At 29.8% G+C, this 6,168-nt stretch overlaps 1 non-coding gene across 1 annotated transcript; it reads right to left on the minus strand.

Moving 5' to 3' along the window:
* Positions 1 to 5,630: 5,630 nt before the first annotated feature.
* On the minus strand, positions 5,631 to 5,726 carry Trnam-cau (transfer RNA methionine (anticodon CAU)). Its single transcript has 2 exons — positions 5,690 to 5,726; positions 5,631 to 5,666 (listed from the first exon to the last, which is right to left on the minus strand). It is a non-coding gene; the product is annotated as a tRNA-Met (tRNA).
* Positions 5,727 to 6,168: the final 442 nt, after the last annotated feature.

Here is a 6,168-nt window from a genome sequence, read left to right on the forward strand (position 1 = left end):
GTCTGTCACTTATTCCAACACTAAATAACATATTACAACTTAACTTCGTACAAAGAGACATCTTTATGAATTCTACCGATCTAACATTTTTTTTGGTCAAGGTCAACAGGCCATAAAGTAAATGTGCATAGACATAGGGACTTTATTCTATCTGTTTACATGCATCTTCATATATACTCATATTCATCTTTGTTAAACTGAGAGAACTGACTTCCATGACTTTATATGTCACTTTTATTTTGATGTTTGCTGAAGTCTCTTCAGCTAACGGAACTGTCATTTTTACATTTAAATACACCCCGGAAAAAAATAACGAAGCGAGTCGCTACTAGCTTTTTTAAAAGCTAACCTTGTTCTATTATTATTTAGCTTAACGCTTTCACAGATACGTTTTGTAAAGCTACCGATCATTCACTTTGTCAATGCATGAATTACCTAGGATTTTGTTTTTAGTTGCCAACGTCTTAATTTTAACATTTTGTTTTGGTACCAAGTGTACACTTGCAAACATGCTTGTTCCCAAATCAGTGTAAAAGCAAAGAAATCGTACGAGACACACGTTCACGACGTCCACTCATACATCGACTTCTAGACCAAGGTCACCGTGTACTACCGTGTTTTGTCCTGTTACAGACGGCCAATGTAAGAGAATATAACTATATCGTGCGCTGCCGTACAGGTAGCTCTTGTTATTACTACTACTAATTCTGCTTAACTGGATATGTGTAATAATTGATCATGGTACTAGAAATAAATTAATGACCGTTATAATTTTGATATTGATTAATAATATTTTATAGAGCTGTACATAGCGAACATTAGAATGTCTGATTCATAATGGGGTGGTTTTTTAGTATTGATCTGAAATGATTGTTTCATATTAATATGTCAACTAATGAACTAATGAAGTCGGATGATACTATTTTTAAACCTTTATCATATATAAGAAAGTTTGTGTGCTTTATAAATCGAAATGATCAACATCGACGTGCAAATTCATGTAATCAGGAAAGCAAAAAAAAAACAACAACAACAAAACCAAAACATACATAAACAAATTGATAGCATATTAACAACAATAATGTTATTTGTGGTTTTCATTTGAGTCTGTATCTAGTGTCATTCATTGATACCGCTTTTATTAGAATAGCACGAAGGTTTCAATTTGAAGTTTTTATGATTAATTTCATAAATGTTTATATTTTTGTATGTTTTATTTATGGCGATGGTCATAACCGTACGCTGTAGTCAATGCAACAAAATGTTTGCTGAGATACTGATTTTCACCCTTTTTTTTTGCAACACATATCAATATATCTTTTAAGGAATCTTCGACCTGAAAGTGACATCCTAAAGCCAATCCAAAAATATGACAGCCTAATTTATGTCAAGGCGTTAAAAAGAGTAATTTCATGCTTTGTGAATCGCGTTAATAACTGATCAATATTGGTCACTTAATTTCTCGTGAGTGTTTACTGAATTTCGATAAACTGTTCGGCTGAAATTATTCCCAAGGAAAGATGGATATTACTGATATAGGTCACAGGATTTTGTCTTTATACATAAACTCTGGATTTTTTCCCGTTTTATTTTCTTGTCTGTTTGTCGTCGATTCTAAATCAGTTGCCTCTTACCACCTTTAGTTCGAATCAAATAAGGGACTTTTGTATTTCCACCAGTAAAAACTTGAAAATTACCTATCATCAATACGATTTTCATTTATTCAATGTTTGTAAAGAACAACAGCAAAGAAGTAGCAACTAACAGTATTTATGGCAAAAATTGCATGACAGTTGTACTTAAGAAAAATGACCCCCCTCCCCAGTCTCGCTTATGCTAAATTCAAAATTTAACTTGAAATGTTTAAGCTTTGAATAAACATATATAAATAAACAAACAGCACTTGCAAATTACTTTAAAAATAAAGTTATTAAAAAGTAAGCATTACTTTGTAGCCACATCTATGCTCTAGTGTGAAAAGTCAATGTCAGGGCTTTTTCTGGTCAAATGCTCTTATCCGAGAGATATTTGGATGGCAATTGCTACCCTTTATCTATTTTCATAAAACGTTTAAAAGTGGGAAATTGGATAAAATCAAACCAGTCCTATAAATATGATGAAAATTCTTAAAATCTTCTCATCACCAAAATAAAATAATAGTTCGAATTTCTATTACAATGGCAGAAAACGAATGGCAATACTTTACGGTGATGTTAAAAAGTTGTGTTTTATCAATTATTCAAAGCAGATACTCATTTAAAATATGTTTTTCTAATTATACATTCTTAGAGGTTTAAATGAGCTATTAAATTGCATTTGGTTGTGAACTTGGCTGTGCCTATTAGATCAGTAAAACACTTTTATTTCTGACATGCACAATTAATGGAGCATGTACTTCTGCTTGGTAACGTTGAAATAAAAGCATAATCTTATTCAATGCAAAATAAATTCATACTCATACACAACGTTTTGCATTCAAAATTTCATATATAAGACAATATGTATGAGTTTTCCGAATATTTAATACATGCAGTCTAAAACATTCTTATTTCATAACGAAGCATTCTTCGACAAAAGCAATTTATTTCTAGTTGCGTTCACATATAACGTTTGTGAATAGCCGAAAGGAAATTGTACTGATTACCCACTTTCTGCTTCTACAATTTGTATTTGCCAATTCTGGAAAATTCTGTCTCGGGTAAAGAAATTGATATACTTTTCATATCAATATAGGACACAAAATACTTTTTTCAGTGCCAATTCTGTCTGCCTTAATGATTGTCATAATGACAATAAACAAACGACCATACTGTATAATCTCTTTTTTTTTGTTTCTCTGTTGTGTGCACATATTTCTTCTGTATGTTTGTCTGTGTTTAACGACACACTGAAACATGTTGGCTGCGAAAAGAGTTAAAGTACTTATGGTAATTTATACTCAACTGAATTGGTACAGAATAAGCATAACAAAGAATATATAAGAAAAAAAAATATTTTTAATTTATCGATCAAATTTTGGACATAATTGTGTCAAAAAGTTGTTACCTCTGGTATGTCCAATACGACATCTAAGAAGAATTATTTAGTCATAACTGAAAAGATAGAAATGATGTTACATCAAGACAGGGAACAAAATCATGACATTTGTGATGCGCGACTTCAGTCACAATTTGGTTTCCATTCAACTGAAATATATTTTCCTATAGAATGTTTTAAATCACTTTTAGATACATAAATACATTTTTTAGTATTCAATTAATTGTCAACCATGTATTTCTACTCTTCTCTGGATCCAACATAATTTGACTGATTTAGCTTATTTAATATCATGAAGTCGCAACAGGTGTTCTTATACATCATTCAGATATTGATTTCTAATTGATAATATCACCGAGAGTGAATAAAAGCAGAAAAACAACATACAAATTCATCACCCTTTAGCTACATAACAAAGCTATACTGCTCCACAAGTAAATGCAGATGCATAATTAGGTAGTCTCATTTGAGATGTAAGAATATTTTTTATAGATTGCTGAACATATTTTGAACCGTCGATATTAATTAAGACATTCATTTTCAAAATTGGTATAAATATGTTCTTTAAGATTTCAGGAGAATTGGATAACTTTGTGTAAGTAAAAGACTTATGTTAACATCTGTTTTGACATTTAGAAAAATATGTTTTTGTGTACTTTAAGGTTTTGTTTTACTCCAAGATCTATTGGTTAATTTGCCTTTATTTGTTGTCTGCTTGAACTTCGGTTTAATGATACTTTTCTTGTGATTTTACCATTTGATACGTAGCTGCACACTAAACATTAACATGCTTTTTGTGACGTAAGTGACGGGAGTGTTATACTGATTCAGGAAAACGCCTAAAGGTAAACGAAGGTCTGGTGATGTGTAGGATCGAGCATTTGCAAATCGATTTAATAGCCGAACCGGATATCTACTAAAAAATGAAAAATAAATATATCTGGAGCACAATCAACTGATCCTGTTTGTATACTAATTGATTTATGTACTTAAAATTTAATTTATTATTAACATTAAAATACAAAATGTAGAAATAGTGTTGAATGCAATAGAGCATAGCTATTTCAGGTTAAAATTGACGAATAATAATACAAATACAAAAATAATCGGACGATTTACAGGATTAATTTCATATTCAACATCATTATAGACAACTTTTAAATGATAAATATCAAGTAAAATAAATTAACAATAAAATTGATGAACATGCTATTTTAAGTACACCTTAAAGAAGTTGATATTTGATATTGAACAATGATAAGGTTACACAATGAAAAACATAATGAAGTATTTAATTTGATTGATCTTGATGTTTATCTAAAATCATAAAGCTAAATTCGAAGCTACAACGTCGAAATATTTTAATGACTATTCATATATTCTTTATAGAGATGACACGTCCTCTTGACAACCAATAATGCAAGGTCTATGAGAAAAAAAAAAACAAAAACAAAAAAAACCTTGTTTGTATCTATTTTGAGTTGTTGTCTTTCAAACTGTTTAGTTCGTACTTAACGCTGTCTGTCACTGAACCGGGTATAATTAAAGCAAACATTATTATCATATTGCTTGTACATACACTTTTACAGCGCTTTGTTATAAATATTCTTATTCGAGAGAAATGAAAAAAATATTATTACGAACGTCTGTTTCATTGCATAAGTTGTATGTCAAGTCGGACATTTTATAATGTGATAACACATCCATGCAAATTATAAGGTGATACAAAATTAATGCATACATTTAGTCATACGAGGAAACAATAAGACAAAAGGTAAAAATGTTACTTTTACTTTTTTGCTGTCAAATTAGGCTTAATCAGCTAAATATTTCAAAGAGTTGACCATTATAAGTCTTCATTAGTACATTATGATTGTTACTGATACGGTTTAAAAATATATTAAACGCCACTTGGTATTTTTTAGTGTAATTCGTCAAATGTTATTAAATAATGGAAAGTTTCAAAGTATGTTTTGCTGTAATTATCTTTCTATTTTAATAAATATACCTTAAAGCTGCACGCCCCCAGATGAGCAAAATTATTACATTAAATCAAACCTGAGAAAAATGTACTAAGATTTGAGGAAAGGTATAAAGATTCAAAATTCTAGTAAAAATTTACATGCTATGAGCGATTAATGACCGAATCTTTATACAATGTAGTAATTTAAATAGATTGTAAGTGTCATTGATAATGTGAAAATTGTATTATTTTGGTAACTTTACACTATTATATAGTTAAATACATTTTCAAATTTTCATGAAAATTAGCATGAATCTGGAGGTGTGCTGCTTTAACAATCTGGTTAAGAAGTTAAAAGAATAAAAAAACACTACTGATAAAAGATTAACAATAAAGTTTGATGTCTTTAAGAAATGCATTCTAGATATAAAAAAATGTGACAAGTATTTCAAGTTTAAAGTGAATAACTTTGACAGTTGTTTGTTTTTAAATTGACGGAACAAAAAACGATTACATGAGTAAAAAGAGGACATATCTTCGAAAAAAATAATTTCTACCTCATACCTTTTAGTAATCGGATCGTCATACTTTATTAATTTGATAATTATATTAAAATCTAAAGAAAAGATAATGCCCCGGGTGAGGATCGAACTCACGACCTTCAGATAGCTCTAAGGACGTATATATGATTATGAGACTGACGCGCTACCTACTGCGCTACCGAGGCACACATTTTGCTACAGCTTTAAGTAAACGTCAAAATAAATACACCTTAATAGTATTATATAATAACTACGTTTACATTGATCTTAAGCAAATATAGCGGTTAAGTTATATACAACTTAAATTGTGTTGATATGAGACTTAACATGAGCTTTAATGACAAAATATTTATTAAGTTTGCAGAGTGGAACATACACGTTTGTATATTTACAAAAGGAATATTTAAATTTTAAGAATGTTAAAGATTTTTTGGAGAAAAGTGATCATGCAATATGTAATGCGAAAGTTGCAAACCGGTAAGTTCTTACTGAATACGATTAATTTGAATAAGAGAATGCACATTCTATGTTTGAATTATGAATCATGTAATGAGGACCTTGTTGCATGTTGTTTACAGTTTATATTTTTACACGTGTAAATATTGTGCACATGCTATGATGAATCTA

This window comes from Ruditapes philippinarum, unplaced genomic scaffold, assembly GCF_026571515.1.
Source record: "Ruditapes philippinarum isolate M1 unplaced genomic scaffold, ASM2657151v2 ctg5575_1_1_1_1, whole genome shotgun sequence".
NCBI classification, from domain to species: domain Eukaryota; kingdom Metazoa; phylum Mollusca; class Bivalvia; order Venerida; family Veneridae; genus Ruditapes; species Ruditapes philippinarum.